Here is a 21,968-nt window from a genome sequence, read left to right on the forward strand (position 1 = left end):
TGCAGGTACTTGGACTGTCTGGTCCATCGCTATATTCCTAGCACTTCAAACAGCGCTGAGCTCATATTAGGGCCAACGAATATCTGTAGAATGGTTGAATCGTATCTGCAAACTGACCGTAAAAGGTGCTTAGTAAAGTTAGAGATGGTGGTGATGGTGATGGTGATGGTGATGATGATCAAAATTCAATGAAAACTAAATGATCTGGGGCATCCCCAAATGATGGTGCCTTTCCTGCAGGTGCGTAAGGAGGAGGTCTTTAAATCCCGCTCCTTAAACTAGCCCAACTGAGGCTCAAAGGAATCATTCCAAAGGTGTCCAAGTTCAGGACTTAAGAGCAACAGTCGGGAACAAATTGAATCCTTAGAGGTGGAACCAGCAGAGAATACACACTGGGTTTGGCTAAACCTCAGGGTGACAAATCATCAAGCTGGAACCGTGTGGGTCCACCCCAGCCAGCTTCCTTTCTCCCCTGGGTCTGGGCCTCCACCAGCCACCACTTCTGGTCCAGGGGCCAAACTTTCACCCTACTTCTGCTAAGTGTCCTTACACAGGCACTGAAGTCCTCTCAACCACCAGGCACACACACCTGGTGACTTTTCTTTCTTACTTTGACCGCGAGGACACTTAGGGCCAATTAGCAGTGCCCTCCCCTTGGCTCCCACCTTAGTAAAACTATCGGACTTTATAGCTTGTATCCCTACGTATTATAATTTTCATTCTGGCCTCTCTTTCTCTTCTACTTTTATTCTCCCTTTATCCTGATGCATTCTTCTCTTTACTTTCTATTGTAATGTGTTGTTTTTGTTCGCTAAGCTGCCTCAGGTATTTTGGGAACGAGATGGGAAATGAATAAATCAGTAAAAAAGTAAGAGCTAATGATAACAGCCAGCATTCACAGAGCCTTCACCATGGGATGACACTAAACTAAGCCCTTCTCTTTTCATGCACTAACACATTTACTCTTCACAAGGCCTATTCAACAAAAATAACAGAAGACTTGTGATTAGATCCATTTTATAGATCAAAAAAACATAGAATAGTGAGACTACAGAATTTAACCAAGATCAGACAGTGCATGACAGGCCCTGGGCTTACCCCCGGGCAAGCAGCTCCAAGTTGGGCTCTGTGCCATCAGGAGAGACTGCCAACTCCACCCTCCCGCAGACACGTGGAAACACCGGCAGCTACGGAGCTCCTGACTCTTGAGTCCACTCTTTACTGAGGCTACTTCTGCCTCTTGAGTCCACTGTTTATTGAGGCTACTTCTGAGAAACCATTTTGCAAGTTCTCAGAGCAGACAGTTGGGAGAAGTGGTCACTAATGAAACTATGCAGCTCGCAAATGTCACATTAGCCATAGATGGAAGTACACTGGTGAGATTCAGCCGTTGCAAAATTAATCACCCTGAGTGAGCGTATTAACACTTACTATCACAAGCATCTTGCATTTAGCTGTATCCTGTTTTCCACGCCATCATGTTTGCATCATCCCAGCTGCACGCTACGGCCTTGTCTCTGGCAGGCCAAGCTCTCCTAGTCTTGCTGATGTGAAATGCCTCTAGCTGCCTCCAGAAGCCCCTTTGGCAGCAACCTCTGCACTTACGGGCCCCTGCCCTCCACATACCATGCCAGCCAGGGCCTCAAAGCCTGCAGAGCCGGCTCTGAACAGGGATGGGGGCCACAGAGAAAGAGCCGGAACCCAGGCCTTCTGCACTTCCTAACTGGGAGCCTGGAGATCGTGTTCCACTCATCCCAAACACACAAAACCTCCTGAATCCCTAAGAAAATGTCAAGTGCCTCCCAAGTGTCTGATTTCAAGGGCCAAGCTCTATGTTTCCCACAGAGCCAGCTTCCCACCCAAACATGAAGCCCCCTAGGGGCTGGTTGCAAGTACTAACATCAATAGAATCTGCCTAGAGAAAGTCAAGGGAGACATACTGAGTTTGCAGGTGCCCTCCCCCTGCCCTCCCACGAGGCCCACCCCACCTCCATCTCACATGCACGTATGCCCGTGCATGTGTACACACACGCACAGAGCACACACACACACATGCCTGCACACACCATGCCCCACACGCACACGTGCCTGCACACGCCATTCACACACATATTCCCTTAGACTCCCTCCCAGGAGCTGAGGCATCAGTCCACAAAGACCCTGGAAAATACAAGATACTAACTGATCTGCCCAAATTTGCATGAAGAGCTCAGGCCACATGGAAGTCAGATGTGCGGAAAACGTACGTCAGCCTTGGAAGACGTGCGTGGAAAATACACATAGGTCCTGTCTACACAGTACCGGAAACCACTCTCACTGGCACATGGAATCCTTAGCTGGAAATAGATCAGAAAATAAACAGTGCTGGTGGGAGAGAGTTCCAGATAGGCTCAAATTTCTTCCGGCTGGTATGCAGACATGAGTAGTAGACAAGCCAACAGAAAAGTGGGGTTCCTTTACTCCAGAGTGGATGGTGATTCTGGATCAAAGAAGCGCAGGGAGTGAACCAGAGGGAGGAGGGCCTCCACTATTTTCCAGGCCAACTGGCTTCTTTTACAGACAAGGAAACTGAGGCTCGGAGGCCTGTCATCTGCTGACTGCCAGCTTGGCAGGCTGCCGTCTCCCTGCAGTCCAGCCAGCCTGGAGCCTTCCCCACACCCAGAATGCCATACTCGGAGGGCTTCCAGAAGCTTCTTTCAGTCTGAGGGATCCTAGGTTCACTCCTTATCCTGCTTCCCAGTATATCCAAGCACAGAGCCTGACAGCCCCATAGGAGCAGGGAAGAGGCACAACTCAAGGGAGAAGAGTCCTGACCTAAGCAATTTGCACCCATCTCTGGTCCTCGGTTTCTCATCTGTAAAGTGGGAGGATTGGATAAGCTCCCTTCCAGCTCTACTTCTCCCTGACCCGATACCATTCCAGGGAGCCAGCAAAACTGGGATGCTCATGAACTTTGCCCTCTGCTTGCCATTAAGTACCCCCTTTCCAGGACATGCTTCCCTCATTTGCTCCTGTCCCCGCAGAAAAGCCCAAAGTTCTCTTACTATCCTAGTTTCTTGGGTCATGGAGAAAATATCATTAGGAAGAATAATTTACAATGAAGGATAAAAAAAAAAAAACAGATTCTGAAGAGGGCAGCGCTGAACCCAACAGAGTGGCAGGAAAGCTGAGCCCAAGCCTAAAACTGGGTCATCTGACCCCCCGCTCGGCGCCCTCCCGGGGTCACCTTGGCTGCCTCTGGGGTGCATCCCTCAGGGCTGGGATGACCCCACACTCAGCTTGTCCTGCCCATGTCTCAGCATCCTGGGACCGTGTCTCTGGCACACACACACAGTCCTGAATGTTCACTAAATGAAGATAAGTTGCCTTGTGTAGGAGACACCCACTGTGCGCAGAATCTTTGCCAAGCCTCGGCCAACCCTCGGTGCCATTCCTGCCCCAGCAGTGACCCTCACACGGGAACTGAGACCACCTTCAAGGGGCCCCATCCACTGTGTCTCATCTCATGGCACCACACTCCTCTCACCTCCTCACCGGGGCCGACCTCTTGGTACGTGGCATAAGATTCTTGAGAACCAGACCCGCTCCAGGCCCACACGTGTGTCCCCTGGAAGGAGGGGTAGTGAGTGCCCCCCTTGCCCACAGCTTTCCAGGGAAAGGGCAGAATCGCCAATCTGGTACACAGAGCCCTTCACTACTGGGGCCCGGGTCACCCCTTCAGAGCGTCTCCCCATGTCCCCACTGGCGATCAATGCCCCACTGTCCTGAGTCACTGCTCCCACCACCAGGCCTTTGCACAGGCGATGCCCTCTGCCAGGAATGCCCTCTCCCTGCTTCTAGAAAGCCTCCCCCAGCCCCAGTATGAGTTGGTTGCTCTACCCCCTCAGCCCCCATAGCACTCGGCATGTGCTGTCTCAGAGGGTTGTTTGGTAACCCCCGGCTTCTCTGGGTCCCTGCAGGACCATGAGATCCTCTTCTGGGCTAAGTGGGGCCCCTGCCTCGGTCCCCACAGCAGCCTGGGACGCCCTCCATGCCAGCCCTGTCATCATCGATTTACTTCTCAGTGTCCCCTGCTCCACCCTGGGACCCCGAGGACAGGGACGTCTCCCCAGTGCCCAGCACAGAGCCTGACCAAATGTTGCCAATAGGTCATGCCCTTTATTTTGATTAGGATCATTATTGTCTCATCTCGAGAAAAGGGGAAGAACTCAGCACTCCCTCCGGCAGAACATGTTTTGCTCATTTTTCTCCTGTCTGTCTCGAGGCTAAGGGAAGGCATTTGCCAACCATCCCCCAGGGATAGACGGAAGGTTCTGACCTCAGAAAGAAAGAGTCATCCAAGTCAAACATTGCATAGAAGAGGGTGGCGACTGAAGTTCTCAACCAAACGGGGACACAGCTGAAAGGGAAGGGGACACTGTGAATAAGTAACTCCACAGGGACAGCAGTTGTACACAGGGACTGGCCTGAGCAAACCCGCCTGTGCGGACATCCCACCTCAAAGCCAGCCGAGGGGACGGGTCCCCCACTGAGGATGAGCGGGTCACCCAGAGCTAACCTGGCCACCAGGGCCCTTGTCTCAGAGGAAATGACACAGATCAGAGCCCAAGCCCTGTTCTCCCGGCATCTCCACGTTGCAGCTCAGACGGGATGGGTCTCGCCCACAGAGCTGCTTTCTAGAAAGAAAAGAGACCATCCAGGAGCATTGAGGCCTCCCTGTGGGAGGCAAAGGATTTCAAGAGACCAGCGGTCTCCCCAAAACGATGCTTAGAAGTCCTACAGGCGTGAGCCAACCTGGTTCTCTGCAGGTGGGGATCTCCGTCCTGGAAGCCTACCAGCGGGGAGCGCTGGTGTCCTCAGGCTGGAATGGTGGCCCTGCAGGGTCCCTCCAGGAACATCTATTCACACACGGTGTGAGGCCTATGACCATGAGACCCTTATTATCATCAACAGTTTAGAAGGAACACGCTGTCCCCATCCGAAAAACACCGGTCCATTTATTGGTCTACTGGTTTAATCTCGGCTACAAACTCCTTGTGAGCTGATCCTGTGTCTGTCTGGTTTACTGCTGGGTTCCCAACACTTAGACGGGTGCCTGGCACATAGTAGGCCCTCAGTGAATGTGGGCTGAATACACAGACAGACAACGTGCTGCTGGGCTATTCTGTCTTGCACAGTGGGGCAGACTAATAGTGCGTCTTTCTAGAGCAGAAAGGAACAGACACCGCCTCCCTGTCTGCCCTCCCAAGCTGATCTGCTGGGGTAGGGGGAGGAGACACGAGGGGAAACGGGAAGGGCCTGGGTCTCTGACATTCTCCCCACCGGTTCCTTGAGACCTGGAATCCGGACCTAGGAGCTGAGCCTTCCTGATGAGGGCAGGCAGGGGGAGAAGGGCTCTGGAGGGGCCATCACAGCCCCTTCCAGGAAGATATAGACCAAAAAACCACTGACCCACCCTCTGCCCGGCTGCACCGCAACGCTCCTGCAGAGTTGGTCACTTATTCTTTTAACTGTGGACGTACCAGAAAGATCCGCACCTTCCAAAGCTCATGTTCCCAGCTGAGGCCAGATGTGTCACTCTGGCCCTCTCTGCTTTAGGATCCCCTGATGCTCACTGTTCCCCGGATGACCACGACCTAAGCCTTGACCTGTGCCAGCCCCGGGCTCTGCAGTCTGCACGTGCAATCCCCTTTAATCCTACCCCCACTGCAGGCACCAAAGCAAGGGATGCAGTGCCAGCCACCCAGACTACCAGCCCAAACCGGGCCAGGCGGGAAACGGTGACGCTGATGGGGGCTGCCCTGCTCAGGGTCCCGAGTGAGGGGGTGTAGGGGGGAGGAGCCCCATCAGGCGTGGCTGCCCAGCTAAACAGAGAGCCGAGCTCTCATTCCCACCCCACCACCAAGGCGCCAAAGACCACGCATTCTGAGGCCTCCCCCAGCTGCAGACAGGCTGAGCACAGGGAGCCTGCAAACGTCTTCCACGAATCAAGAGAGACACCTGGTGGCTGTCAGGAGCGCTCCCACTCAGGCCACCAGTGCCTGTCCAGCCTGGACCCCCGGCTCTGCCGTCCGGCTCAGCCAGTGCGCCCCCCCCCCCCGAGGCCAGCGGTCCTCTCAGAGGATTTCAGGCGTCCTACCATGCAGGGGGATCTCAGCCCTGGATCCCCGCTCTTGTGGAGCCCTGGGGTCCTCCAGCTGAAATCGTGGCACTGCCCCCGGGAGGAACTCTTCCTAGTCAAATGAGATAAATAAACCTCTTATTAGTAGAATTTCCCCCGTCAGGGACCCCTCAGAATCCCTGCTCGCGGCCTAGGAGGCCCTGCACACCCCTCTGTCCAGCTTTCAACCACCTCCTCTTCAAGGTGCAGCTACAGGGCCACCTCCCCTGAAGCCTTCTAAGGTCCCCCACGTCCCAGAAATGCATCTCCCTGCAGGGATCACACCCTCCAACTGAATCTCGGGACTCCAGGTCTGATAAGGCACGTGGTTCTTCATCTCTAACTGGACTGGAACTTTCTTACTTTTCTCCCAGCATCATCCGAAACTGTATATTTTTTTCAGTGAATGATTTTGAACGCATCGATGTGACATTGCTCTTTGAAATCATCCACGGAGCTACGAGGGGTATCCGGTGGGGGAGGTCAGAGAGGCTTCCCTAAGGAAGTGACATGTCAACAGACTTCCAGAAAGAGAATGAACATTGGATGAAGGTGGGAGAACAGAGGGAATGAGAGGTTTCCCTTCCTGCTGTTGCTGTAACAAATAACTACCGAGGAAGTGTAAACCAATACAAAGCTGTTCTCTGACAGTTCTGGAGGCCAGACACCAAGACATCAGCAGGGCTGGCTCCTTCTGGAGGCTCTAGAAGAGACCTTGTCTCCTTGGTTTGACAACTTCTAGAAGCCACCTGCATTCCTGGGCTCATGGCCCCCTCCTCCATCTTCAAAGCCAGCAGCGTAGCATCTTCAAATCCCACCACCACCCCCCATCCCTCTCTCTGGCTCTGAATCTGCTTCTGTCATCACACCTCTTTCTCTGTCTCCAATTCCTCTGCCTCCTTCTTTCCGTTATAAGAGACGTATGACTACATTGAGCCCACGTGAATAATTCAAGACAATCTCTCCATCTCAGTCTCACATCTGCAAAGTCCCTTCTGCCACACAAGCTACCGTATCCACAGGTTCTGGGGGTTAGAGCAAGGACATCTCTGGAGGCCATCATTCTGCCTTCTACAGAAGGTAACGGCGCAGAGTTTGACACCTCCTTTCTCGGGGGGAGAAGGAAACGCTTAGGAATGGCCTGTGCCCCCGTGATGCCACGGTTCTTGTTTGTTGTTCATTCTGCCATTTGTTAAGTATATTATCCTAGCTGCAGAGTCACACTTAATCCTCCTGGGGACCCTGGGAGGTAAGCAGTGCAATGACCACCACCCCCAGTTTTCAAATGGGTGCACAGGAGCCCCACAGGTCACATCAAGGGTGCGCTTAGCACCGTGCCTGGCCAATGGCAAGACCTCAGCAGATGACAATGGTCATGGCGACGCTGGCAGCCGTGCTGGTCACCTGTTGTAGGTGCCCCGCCCCTTCCATACACTGGCCCCCACAGGCAGCAATGGGTTATGACCATGTTGCCCACCATCCCTGCCCCGACCACTCACCCTTCCTTTCTCCCCAACCCCAGCCCAGCTCACTTCTGAACCTCCAGCCTCCGGATCGTCTAATCCAGGGGCCCTCAAATGTGCTCCTCGGCCCAGCAGCACCAGCCCCAGCTGGAAACATACTGAAAATGTAATCAATTCCTGGCACCCCACCCAAGACCCACTGAATCAGAAACTCTGGGGTGGAACCAGCATTTCTAGTTTTAACAGGCTCTCTGGGTGATTCTGACGCGGCTCAAACGTTAGGCTGCTTCCTCGTCGGGCCCTCTTCTCACTAAAACTAAAAGAGAATGATTTATAGTGCGCAAATATACTTTGTAACCTCCACCATTCAACCTAGAGACAGCTATGTACAGTGAAATACAGGTAGACCAAAGTGAGTTTCGCTTTGTAGCTGACGCTCCTTGTACCAGTTCTATCATTAGTAAGTCACTGTTTAAATTCTGCCAAAGTCAGACAAGGCTCTCTGGTTAGTGCAAACGAGGGTCTCCATCCCGGGCTGCAGTCTGACCCGCCAGTGCTCAGAAGGCGTGCTCGTGACAAACTCGCACACTTTCCAGTTCCCCACCTCCAACGGCAGCCAGGGTCTCCAGCCTACTTAAGCGCTCCAGGCTTCTGGAGCTCAGCTGGGCTCCTTCAGAGTCAACTGCGTTTCTGTGCTGGACCGCAGTCAGGATTCTCCCCGTACCCGGCCTGCAGGGACCCCACCCCACCCCACCTCACAGGGACTGGGTGCAGGCCTCATACGGGGTTGGGTGATGTCTCCCCAGGGCCTCTCTAGCCCAGGAGCGGGACCTAGACCCCAGCCTAGCACTTTACTCACCAATCTGTGTGTGTCCCTTTGTGTGCGTGCGTGTGTGTGCAAGTTTCTCTACCTTCCCCATCCCAAGCTCTAAATTCCTCTGGGGCAGGGATTGAGTCTTAGCAGAAGATCCAAGAAACAGGCAGAAAGCAGATGTTCGTCCCCCAGATGTTAAGTGCAGGCGACTCGACCTATGTGACTTGGATGTCACTGATTCACTAATGGTGGGATTCCAGCATCAGCTCTAGGGATGGAGGGGGGCATTGACCTCGGTCACAGCCAACCTGACACCTTCCTCTGTGGCTTTGGAGGACACGGCACAGCTGGTGGGTGGAGAAAGAGGCTTGGCTTCATCCATCCTCGGCGCTTGGATCCCCGAGGCCGTTGGGCACCATCTGACACGGAAGCCGTGATGCTGCCTTGGTGTGAGCTTCCTGGACAGTGAGGGAGGTGGGTTTCTTCAGCGCTTTTCAAACCATGCTCCACAGAGTCCGCGAGCACCCGCAGAGGGGCCTCAGGCCGCAGCATGCGAGGCAAGGAGAGGGCCACAGACGGGGGCTCCACGCCTCCACGCCATCCCAGCCTTGCTCCCTCCAGATCATCTTCGTGTGGCCTGGGAGCCTGTCTAAGAAATAGAAGGAGTGTCCCATCGAGGAGGGGCAACAAACATGGAACAGCCTCATTTGTCTCCAGTTGCCACCCTGGCCATGCTCCATGGGATAATCTCCCTTTCCTGCCCTTCAAGGACTTCCCGGAGGATCCCAGTGTTCCAGGCACTTCCGGTTACTAGAAACCCAGTTCAGTCCAAAGTTCAATCACATATCACAGTTAATATGTCTTTTCTGCTTCCCCGGGTGAGAACAGGCTTCCTCCCAAGGGTCTTGAAGTGGGGAGAGAAGGTGGTCTTCCAGGCCCTGGGGCTCTGCCCCTCTGCCGTGTTGGAGGCGGGGAGGAGAGACAGTGAGAGGAAGAAGGGGGGTGTTGTCTTGGAAACGGGCTACCCCAGGTGGTGCGTTCTGCTCTGCCCTGCACTTGGGTCCACCGTGGGGGTCCCTGCATAGATGCTGGGGATACTGGTCAGGGTAAGGAGCGACCGTAGCCGCAGGAGGCCAGCCCCACCATCGGAGATGGCACCCAGCAAGGAGCACTTCCCCTCACATCACAGGCCGAAGGGCTGGGGCCATCCTCCTCCGATGGGGAGCTGCCCAGTCTGGATGTTACTCAAGCAGAAGAGAGAGGGAGAGAGCAGGCACCCCCGTCTTCACTGCCTTGGCCCAGAAGTGGCCATCACTTGGCCAGAACTAGTCAATGCCCCAACTAAGCTTGGAGGGAACGCTGGAACCAGCGCATGAACTGTTGAGTGAACGCTAACTGCATTTGTCCGGCGTGCATGGCTTGCTTGGGGTGGTATAAACCTTCACCCAGTTTCCTCCATCCTTGGAGACTAACTCTTAGAGAGGGGCAGCCAATGGGCGCTGCCAGCCCCTTTCTGACCATGATGGCCTTTGGCCTGCTTGCTCTGAGTCCAACTTCTCCTCTGTGCTCAGCATTTCTCCCTCATGGAGCTACAGAAACCCTGAGGTCTCCTCCCAGAGCTGCAGAGAACTGGGGGGAAGGGGGGCAGAGTGGAGAGGAGAGGGGGTGTCTCCAGCCAGGCTGGCACCTGCGGAATTCTCCAGACCACAAACAGACAACAGTCATGCCAGGCTCTCCCAACAAGCCCACCGGCCCCTTGCACCCCGACCTGATGGCAAGGCCAGAGCACAAGTGCTGACTTAATGGCCTAGCAAGGGTGGGGGCAGGGAGTAAACCAGAAAACCCTACCAACCTCCTCCAGAGATTCTTTCTCACTGCCTCACTTGCTCTGGGCGCAGAGGGAGGAAATGCCACAGGGAGATGCTGGAGAAAGCCCTTTACCTCAAGTTCCCCTCCTTCCCCGGGGAGGGGTGGAGAGCAAATACCGTTTGGCTCCAAGAGGCAGACCGGGCCCAGAATTCACAGCTCTCTGTGCCAGGTGGGCTATACAATAGCTTTTTGCCCCAGTCAAAGCCTTCCATATACCATCTCATCAGAATGAAAATGCCTGGAATTCAATAATGGTGATGGTTTCACAACCTTATGAATATACTAAAACCCACTGAGTTATACACTTAAAAGAGGGGAATTTTATGGTATGTGAATTCTATCCCAATTTTTTTTAAGTGTGTGTGGGGCGTGGAGGGGAGATCTCATCACAAGAAAGGATTTCAAGGCTGAAAAGAGCACACAACCACTGGGCTGGCTGATATCCAGGTCTTTGCCGCCTGGGCACAGCCTGGGCAGCCTGTGCTCGGGGCGCAGGTGGTCAGCGTCCTGAGTGCTGGGATTCTCTGGGTTATTAACGGGGGACAACTGCCACCTAGCGTTCACCTAGTGGGATAAACAGCAAGAAAACGAGAAGGCCGGGGGCGGGAGAAGCCGCATAGGGAGAGAGGTGGGCTGGAAAGGGATTGAGACACCCCATCCTACCCAGGGACATTCTCACCTTCCCCCCTCCCAGAATTACACACCAGCAGGGTGCCGTTGTTCAAAAAGAGCCAATGCCCCATTCCTGTGTTAGTAAAACTTGACAAGTAAAATCTGAACCCACCCACTTGTCATTACACTAACAAAATGGGGGCCGCTGAAGGCCCAGAGGGCCCCTGGACCAACTGTGAGACCATAGATCACTCACTGGCCCTCTACAGGCCTCTACAGTGTCCCGTCAGGAGTTACACACCGGGGCTACCTGGCCAGGTGGGCTCACCCAGGTGAGGGGCTGACACCCTAGGGCACCCACCAAACCAGCTCCAGTAGGATCCCAGGCCCAGGGGCCCAGAATACAGCTATTGTCCATAAGAGGATCCAAAAATGGAGACGATATATCTAAAATCTCTCAGGTTTTTATTTGCAACTGGTTCCATTGTTTTCAAAGACTATGGGCAGAAGACAAAACGTCAGTTACTAATCACTCCTGCCAGAGACGCAGTAACCTACCTGGAGAACAGCGGACGACCCCAGGTCAAGGGATATTCTACCAAATAACTGGCTTGTGCTTCGCAAAAATATCAAGATGAAGAAAGACAAAGACTGTGCTCCAGATGAAAGGAAAGGAAAGAGACAGGACAACTCAAGGCCGCACATGGTCTCGGATTAAATACTCGGCAAAATTTAAATACGTCTGTATATTAGATGATAGGATTGTATCAGAGTGGAATCGGATAAGGGTACTTTGGTAGGGGATGTCTGAAATATTTAGGGGTGAAGAGTATGATGTCTACAACTAACTCTCAAGTGGTTAAGGAAAAAAATATGTACATATTGAAAGTAAAATGTGGCAAAATGTTAATAGCTGGCCTTTATATGATCGTTGCAACTCTTGGTCTTTGTACAATTGTATACTTTGTACTACTGTTGTTATACTATTGTTTGTACTACGCGTTGCAACAAGTTTGAAATTATCTCAATTTTTTTAAAAGACAGCAAGGGGTAGCCTAGGACCACCAGTTTCCACCCTCAGAGTTGGGCGCCTCCCAGGGGCTTGCAGGTCTGACCGGTGTGGAAGGGGCCGGCTGGCAAAGCCGGGGTGTAGGGAAAGCCCCGGCCCCCAGCTCAGCTCAGCCTTCTCTCTGCTCATTGCTGTCCCTTCCCCTCTCTCATGGGGAGGGTGGCCTCCTCCTGTCGTTCCCCAACTCACTGGCATGTCCTGTGTGGCAGCCAAGAGCAGTGTCAGGGACAGTCCCAGACCACGATCAGGTGTGGTTCTGGTTGCATCCCAGTCCCAGCAGGGCCTCCAAGTCCCCGGGTGACCTTGGGTAAGTGGCTCAACCTCCCTGAGCTCTGGTTTGCTTAGTGATAAGATACAGCAGCTATGACAAGATGCTGTCCACGGATGGGCAGGGGACCAGGCCAGGGCAGACAGAACCTTGGAGGAGCCGGTGGCCCAGGAGCCAACATGGAGAGCGGGGGTAACTGGAGAGGGGCACCTTGGTCACCTGGGCAGGGTGTGCTGACTCAGAAGATAATGTTGATTAAGCACCCACCTTACTCCGTCCCCAGGCCACCTCCTCACTACCTGCCATGCTGTAGTCACCCCAAATCTCCTCTGCTTCCAAGACCCAAAACTCTGCAGGCTCAACTCCATCAGTTTTCTTTGGCTGCACTGAGTTTAAAAAGCATCTGAATGTGACCAGTTCCTCATGGGCCCGCCCCTCCCTCACATCCTGTACCAGCCACTTGTTCACACTTCCTGCTGGTGCTGAGGCCGCTGGAGTTGGGAGTCCTGGCTCTAAGTCCTTGCACTTCGGTTTTTAGTGCCCCGAGCTAGGAACCAGGTCAGCCCAAGAACCTCTCCCTCGTGCCACCCCACACCCCATCAGTCTCTCCAACTCTTCTCCAGTCCCACTCTCTTCTGCATCCCCGCTGCACTGTCCTCGTGCAAATCTTTCACAGCCATTTCAGCATCACCCTTCTGCTCGCTGGCCTCCTGCCCCCAGCTGCCTTCCACAACGCATCACGATCCATTTAAAAGCACGTGTCTGACCCTGTCATTCTTTTCCTTAGATACGTTCAACATTGCTCCCAGCACTGGTCTCCCCCACGCCACCCGGAGTGCTCCAGATGGTCTCATGGGAGGAGAGAAAAGACTACAAATTCTATCTATGTTTAGTTTATGTCTCACTCCTTATTAATTGCTTTTGGGGGTATTTTATCTTGAGGGATACGTGTATCACTTCTAAATCACCAATATACCTACTATGGGGGAGCCTGCTCAAAGTTTTTTACCCATCAGGATGCACCATCAGAAAAATCAATTGATCACGGCCACGGGATGAAGGCGAGGGTCCTCAGCCAGCAGGAAGGGCGCCCCCTGCTAGACCCAAGCCCACTCTTCAGTGCTTTTGCCTCATTTCTCTACCCCACCCCCCTCCTCACTCTTGATGCTCCCTCTTTCCCAAATAGTGCTGATTCTGCCTGAAATTTTGCTGATTCTGCCTAATTTAGCATCTCAGCAGCTCACAGAGCTGTAGCACCTCCACCCATTGGTAAAGCATCCTTACACTCGTTATCTTATCTCACAGTCCTACAGCTAGACCACTCAGGAGTTATTGTCTCCATTCTCCAGAGGAAGAAACTAAGAGTAGAAGAAAACAGATGGTAAGCCCCTTGACATCGGTCTTGGTGATGATTTTTTGGATTTGATGCCAAAAGCAAAGGCAACAGCAACAACAAGAATAAAAACAAAAATAAACAAGTGGGACTACACCAAACTAAAAAGCAAAGGAAACCATCAACAAAATGAAAAGGCAACCTACAGAATGGGAGAAAATATTTACAAATCATACATCTGATAAGCGGTTCATATCAAAAAATATATAAAGAACCCATATGACTCAGTAGCAAAAAAAAAACAAACAACTTGATTGAAAAACAGGCAGAGGATCTGAATAGACATCTTTCCAAAGAAGACATACAGATGGCCAACAGGTGCTCAACGTCACTAATCATCATTAAAACCACAAGGAGATATCACCTCACACCTTTTAGAATGGCTATTATCAAAAAATAAATAAATAAATGAGATAACAAGCGTTGGGGAGGGTGTGGAGAAAAGGGAACCCTCGTGCACTGTTGGCGAATGTAAATGGTGTAGCCACTGTGGAGAACAGTATGGAGGTTCCTCAAAAACTAAAAATTGAAATATCATATGACCCAGCAGTCCCACTTCTAAGTATTCAACCAAAGGAAACAAAAACACTAAATTGAAAAGATATCTGCATCCCCATATTCACTGCAGCATTATTTACAATAGCCAAGATATGGAAACAATCTAATGGATGTCTCCACAATGGATGAAAAGGTAAAGAAACTGCGGCATAAATACACAAGGGAATATTTTTCAGCCGTAAGAAAAGGAGGAAATCTTGCTATTTGCAATAACATGGATGGACCTTGAAGGCATTATGCTAAGTGAAATTAGTCAAACAGAGAAATACTAATACTGTACGATCTCACTTATTGGTGAATGCTTAAAAAAACAAAAAAAACTAAGAGTGTAAAATATTGTCCAAGGTCACACCCACATTGGCAATAGAGCCAGGACGAGAACTCTTATCTCCTGACGGGTGATCCCAGCTTTTCCCATGAACTACGATGTCCCTTAAGGACCCTCTGGAATGTCTCCAGAGAGAGAAGAGTGGGTGTGTCTAGCGTGATGGTGAACTTTGGGGAGGAGAGCTGGCTTCACCCTCGAGGAACTTTTCCTTTCTTGCCACAGGGAGCCTCCCGAGGCAGCCCTGCAGCTGGCCGCTGTCCCTGGAGACCATGAGGGAAAGAAGGATCATGCCTGAGCAGTCTCTCCAGGCCAGGCCAAGCGCTAGATGAGGGACTGAGGCAGCGTGGAGGTGTGCTGCTCAGACCTCCCTGTGCAGAAGGACAAGCCAGCTGCCCAAGGAGAGCAGGCAGCTGACAGCCTCCAGCTGCAACCCCCTTGGGACCTGCTATGTATGGCATTCAGGTCAAGGCCACTCTCTTCCCGGGCAGCACCCATCATGTGCCCAGCCATTTCTGCCCACATGGGGCTCCTCTACAGGGAATGTTTATTCCACAGCATCCCACTGGGGTGGCCAAGACTGTACCTGTGTCTCGTCAGAGGCACTCCCTGCCCCCTTCTGCTTTCTTCCATTTTTCCTTTTACACGTGTCAGACCCTCATCTGGCCAGAAGGCATTCCTTACCCGATGCTGCTTTCCCTACCCCTCTGTCTTTCTCAGTCATCCTCTCAATGTGAACCTCTTGCATGTCTAACTCCATCTCAGTGTCTGCCTCCTGGAAATCCCGAACCAGCACCGGGAAGTGTGATCATTCTCTCCTTAGAGATAGAAACACCAAGATGCCGCTTTGCCCAAAGTCATCCAGTGATGAAGCCAGATGTCAAACTCAGGACTGTCTGACTCCAAAGTCAGCAGGTGATTCAGGAACAAGCTGAATGCTTAACGTATTCAGATAATGCGCATTGTGAAGGGGGCAGCCCAGTCTAGAGGAGGGGCTCTCATGTCACCAGCCTGCCTCCACCAAGGACAGGGTGTAACTCAGGCCTCTGACCTCACTGTGGCTAAAATCCACACCACCTAGGTTCACCACGGCCAGCCACTGCCCCCAGCCCATTAGCACCACTCCCCGGGGCCACAGGGAAGAGGAAGGAGAGAAAATGGGGCTGGAGATCAGGAAAGCTGGGTTTGAGTCCCAACATAGCCACCAATTTTCTGTGTGACCCTGGGCCTCCCTTTTCCCACTGACACGAGAGGAGATTGGTTAGGAGGTGCTGTGTCCATTTCCAGCTCTCAAATGCTAACTCTCCCTGAATGGTTGATCAGCCTCATCCCTCCTGACCTGCCCTGACTCACCTCCCAGTGTGACAGCAAAAATATGTGACCAGGCCCTTCACCCATGTCACCTCATCTTCCATATGGCGGAAACTATTTCTAAAATCAAGACAGTTTTATTTTCAAATGCTTGTATTTATTCCTATGAGGGAAAGTAATAATAATAAAGTCCATGGAGCTGTGTATTATCATCTATTATTCTTTGTTGAAAGAATAAAGTCATCTAAATTTTGGCCTTTCTAGAAAATCCTAGGTCTACCCACCATCTTCAGCCTTTAAACAAGCACAAGTCCTATGGACCCCTTAGCTCCATCCATCCCCCCAAAACATCAGAAATTAAAACCAAGAACATTTTTTTAGATGTATGTATGTGGGGCTTCCCTGGTGGCGCAGTGGTTGAGAGTCCGCCTGCCGATGCAGGGGACACGGGTTTGTGCCCCGGTCCGGGAGGATCCCACATGCCGTGGAGCAGCTGGGCCCGTGAGCCGTGGCCACTGAGCCTGCGCGTCCGGAGCCTTGCTCCGCAACGGGAGAGGCCACAACAGTGAGAGGCCCGCGTACCGCAAAAAAAAAAAAAAATGTATGTATGTGTATAACTGAGTCACTTTGCTGTACAGCAGAGATTGACACAACATTATAAATCAACTGTACTTCAATAAAAGATATATATAGTAAAAACAAACACCTGAGAGGGCTCTGGGTAGGCACAGTTGTGAATGCATTGGGGGTACTTTTTAAAGTGGTTTCGATCCGCCATGGAAAGTAGTTTATTACGTCACCGATGTCTGTTTACACACACTGACATTTGCATGCAAATGACCTGTGCACATCATTTCAGCTTGGCTTCCGTTTTGTACCTTAATTCATGGGCCGTGTGGAATAAACCAAAAAAAAAAAAAAAAAAAGATAATTTAAAAATTTTACTTTAAATGATTTATTAATTCTTCCTTCCCAGAGACAACAGACAAATAAAGCCTGATCGAAAAACCCAGCTCAGGGCCACCCCTGGTGCTGCCTTGAGGGGAACAGAGTAAGCTGGGGCCTGGGGGCTATTCCAGGAGGGCTCTCATGTCTGGCTCTTGTCCACCCCCACCTGGGCTTCCTTAGTTCAGAACTCCAGCCTGGGGGTTTCCATGCCCTGTTCTAACAGGTAGGGGTGCTGCCCAGATGAAGGCCAGAGGCCTGGAGAAGCATAAAAGCCTGTGCCAATTTTTTTCTGCAGCATATACTGTTCGTGGCTACTACACCCTGGGTCTGTGCAGTCTCTGATGGTTAGAGCTCTGTGCAGGCGTTGGGACTTGGGCAGGGAGGTGTGACACCAGTGACTATGGGCGGGTGTCTCAGGACAGAAAGGACAAGACCCTGCCTTCTCTCATCACATCAGCTCTGTGGCCAACCTCGGAAGAACTGTTTGAGTAAGATGGGTCCTTTGCCACCACAGACCTGTATCCCAGCACTCAGAGACTCAGAGGCAGATGGGCAGACAGATATATGCATGCACACATGACTCCTACCCAGCCAACGTCCATCCTGGGAGGGAGGTTCTATTTATTCCCATCTTACAGATGAGGCAAGTGGGGGCACAGAGGGGTTGAATAACTGGCCCGAGTTCACACAGGTAGAAGTAGAAGGTCCAGCTCAACAAGCCTGCTTATCAGCTCCCAACTGACACCCCCCCCGCTCCTTCGGCAAGCAGGAGGCCATTGACCCCTCCCACCTCCTTCCTCACTTGGTCAAGGATCTGGGTAGCCCTATTCTTCCCGAGAGGAGGCAACAGCGTGGGATGGTCCCCAAAGACCTCATAAGGTATTTTATGGCCAGATGAGACTGTTCCACCTTACCTGGGGCACAGTGTTTACACATGAACCTAAGCCCTTGATTTCTGGAGCTCAGTGGAAAATATCTCCCAGTCCAGGCCGGAAATCAATCTGAGGCCAGAAGTCATCTCTGCTCAGGAAAGAGATCACAACGGTCCAGCCATCACTAGCCAAGCCCCACTCCCTGCCCAACCCAGCCCAAGACCAGATCAGGAGGCCAGCTCATCCACAGACGTGTAGGACTAGTCTGCCCAGTCCTGCCAGGCCAGAGCCATCCAGGGTAGCCCACACAAAGCCCAGAGCTCAGCCTGGCCTGTCAACCAGCCCATCCCAACAGCTACAGAAGTTTGGTATGGAGCCTTCCAGATCCCAGCCCTATGCTTAGCACAGCCCAAAGAAGGGTTCAGCCAAGAGTCAGAGCCCACGACCAGGCCAGCCAGCCATAAAACCGGAGCTCAGCGCTTGATCTTAGCTGCTGCCCAGCAGAGAGCACATTCACCCCAGCCTGGGGCCACCACCTCCTCCCAGGACTCCAAGCAGCTCAAATTCTCACCAAGGTCCCTCGCTGTGTAGCCCAGCCCAGAGGCTCCCACCCGGACAACCTAACAAAATACCCCGGCAGAACGCAGCACCCCTCCGCCCAGCCAGCCTGGCCGACAGAGCACAGGGAACTTCCTCAGGAGACAAGCAGGAGGCCTGGGCCCTGGAGGGAGAGCCAGCTGAGCAAAGCTCCCTCCAGGCTTCCGCCACGGCCCCCAGCAGGCTGTGCCACACTGGCACCACACTCCCATCAAAGCAGAGAGGGTGTCCCCCCTTCCTCCCCACATTTGTGCAGGTTCCCAAGAGGAGCTAAGAATGTCAGAGACATCCAAGAAGACCAAATCTTACACTCTGGACATCAAGGTTTTCTGAGTAAGGACTGAGTGTCCAGCGGCTTCTCTGGGTGGGGAACAGCCAGTGGGGTGGCGGTCCAGCAACTCAAAAACATAGCAAGATCCTGCCTCAAGATACTTAGCTCATCCCTGATCTAACTAAAGCTATGAGACCCCAGTTCCAGAACAACCCGAGGTGGCTGAAAGCCCAGCCAAGTGGATTCAAGAAACACCACCAGTGATCACGCTGTTGAGTTCCTCCTCCTGAGTCTGGGGAGTGGACAGTTAACAGAACTGCCTCTGGAGCCAGATTACCTGAATGTGAATCCTGGACCTCCTGCATCTACCTGTGTGACCTTGGACCAGTGTCCCAAACTCTCTGTGCCCTCACTTCTCTCCGCTGTAAGGCGGGAATAAATAGTGTCTCCATCCAAGGGAGCAATTCAAGGTATTTAACCACCAGTGTTGCCCAGCCACCGACCATGCAAGACAAACCTATGCTGGGACAGGGTCCCCCGAAAGGGCTCTTGTCGGCCAGGAGCTGACCATTCCAGTGGTGGACTATGGGAAAGTCCAGTGGCCGGGAGGGCTGCAGCCACACAACCCCAGTGTGAATGGAGCTATATGATACAGAGGACTGGTCAGCTAGGACTACTGTATACCAAGGAATCTACCAAATTTATCTCTAATCCAAAAGTAGGTGTTCTCTCTGATGCATAGACAAGTATCATTAGCATGAGTTTACAGTTGAGCAAAATCAAGGCTCAGAGAGGAAAAAGGCTCCAGGAAGAGGTGAAGCCACAATTTGAACCCAGAACTACCCAAGGCCATGTTGACTGTGGAAGGTCAGACTTGAGCCCAGACTGGGTGCTGGAAAAGGGGGGTTTTCTCTTGCTGTAAGGTGGGAGATGCTCTGGGGAAGGTGTAGAGAGGCAGGTACTGACCTATATAAAGAGGACTCACCCAGGAAGAGCCAGGTCCCTCTGAGGTAGAATACCTTGATTTTAGTCTGATGAGACCCATTCAAAACTCCCGACCCATATAACTGTGAGATAATTAATTTGTGTTGTTTAAGCCACTAAACTTGGGGTGATCTATGGTAGCATCAACTGAGAGCTAATATAGCAGAGATGATGGAGACAGAGATGATGCAGTGGGGATGCTAAGACAGGTGATAGAGACGGAGGCTAGAAACGTTACAGATACATCCACACCCTGAGATTTATCCTTCAAGTGTCCTGGGGACTTGCTCAGACTTCCTTGAAAGCTATGGTCACAAAAAATGCCAGAACAAGATTCGTCCTAAGTAGGGGAAAGGACAATTCCTACAACTTCTTAAATCCCCACTTTAGAAATCCCCAGCAGGGAACGAATAGAAAGATAAATCATATATGGTAGGTGCCGATTATATGCCAGGCACTGTGCTGGGTTCTTTACCCACGTTGTCTCATTTTATGTACAGGAACCCTACGGGATAGGCATTCTTATATGCATTTTATAAATGAAGAAAGATAAAGCCACTTGCCCCAGTTTACAGAGAAGGGCTTGAGTCCAGAGTCCACTGGGACTTTCCGTGGCCTAAGAAAACAGGTTCCCATGGCAGGGCCTGGGGAACTACAGAGAGGGACAGAAGCAATGGAAGCAGCAGGGCTGTTGCCTGAAGCCCAGGTGGTGGGACAGAAACACTGGGGATAGAAAAGCTGTGGATCCCCTGGGCTGGAGGACACACAGGCTGGAGGCCAGGCAGCATCACAGGGTGAGCGCTATGGGCTGAACTCTGTCCCCACAAAACACTCATGTTGAAGTCCTAACCTCCAGTACCTCAGAATGTGACTGTATTTGGAGATAAGTTCTTTAAAGAAATAAAACGAGCTTGTCAATGTGGGCCTAATCCAATATGACTGGTGCCCTTATAAGAACAGGAAATTTGGACATAGATACACACAGGGGGATGAACATGTGAAGCCACAGGGAGAAGACAGCCATCTACAAGCCAAAGAGAGAGGCTTCAAAAGAAACCAACCCTGCCCACACCTTGATCTCAGACGTCTAGCCTCTGGAACCGTGAGAAAATAAAATCCTGTGGTTTTTATTTAATCCCCCAGTCTGTGGTATTTGTAAAGGTAGCCCCAGTAGACTAATGCAATGGGGATAGCTTAGGGTCAATGACCACTGATTTTGCTGCCCACATCCACAGAGAGGCCGGGCTGGTGTAGCCTGAGGAACAAGGCACATATTTTAAGAGGCTTGTCTGGAATTACCATGTCCCTAAACAAATATGCTTCCCTCGTGTCAGGACCGTCATGGGGGCCAAGATGGAGAAACAAGGAGAAAACTGGTATTTTGGGGTGGGAGGGGTGCTTGATATAGTTTAATTTGCACTCAGCATCCACTTGCAATACCTTTTATATTTCTACATCCCCCAACGCAAAGGGAGAGAAAGCTAAAATTTACATTTCCAAGACCCCCCTGCTGCAAAGGTTCTGCATGCAATTGAGGTTCAGTTAATGAGACACAAATGCATGAGATTTGGAAGGGAGGCAAGAGGAAGTTTCAACAACCTGACACACAAGCTCCAACAGATAGGGGTTTGTGCCATGTCTGGACCCCAACCATCACTGTCTCCCCCAGCTTCCTGACCCTGAAGACAGAAGCTGCCTGACCTCTGAGAGATCACAGATGCAGTGGCAGCCCCTCAGTCTCATTCCTCCAGCCCTTCCAACAATTTTGTAAGCACTTAATAACTGTATTAAATGCCTTTCTGCTTGTAATACCGAGAGTGTGGAGATACCAGTCAACCATAGTGAGAAAAATGGCTGTGAGGACCCTCAGCCTGAATGAAATACTTGGGATAATGTTCAGACCAGAAATAAACGTGATTTTGGATTTGATGCCATTTTTCTGAACAAATAGACTCCTCCAGAGCTCCTTGGAAAATACCGGGAAGGAAAAAAGGTGCCCAGACAATAAACTTTAATTGTCTTCTCCGGAGGGACATAAAATGCTTCAAAAGGTTAAAGCTTTTCCTAAAGAGGAAAGGAGAAAAAACTCTAATGCTTGTCCAAAACACATTTATTGAGTGCTTACTGGTCATGCCATAAATATTACGTATCTACTATGTGCTAAATGTTGTACTAGGAAAATTACAAAAAAATATGTTAGTGATCAAAGAACCCTAATACTCATTTCAGAGTTTTTCCTTCAGGTATTTTTTGTTATAGGGCATAAATATGTACCTAATATTTTTCCAAAATGGTAATCATCTCTTCAATACTATAAATTATGTAGTCCTTTTCTCATTATTTGTGATGTCTGCTTTCGCATAGAGTATATACTACTAATTGGCTCTAATCTGAGTTCAACTATTGGGTCTAATATGTTCAACAGCTTCCAATGCTCTTCTTTTCTTATGTGGG

Source organism: Monodon monoceros, unplaced genomic scaffold (genome assembly GCF_005190385.1).
Source record: "Monodon monoceros isolate NGI ecotype Baffin Bay Population unplaced genomic scaffold, NGI_Narwhal_1 Super_Scaffold_13, whole genome shotgun sequence".
Taxonomy (NCBI): Eukaryota; Metazoa; Chordata; class Mammalia; order Artiodactyla; family Monodontidae; genus Monodon; species Monodon monoceros.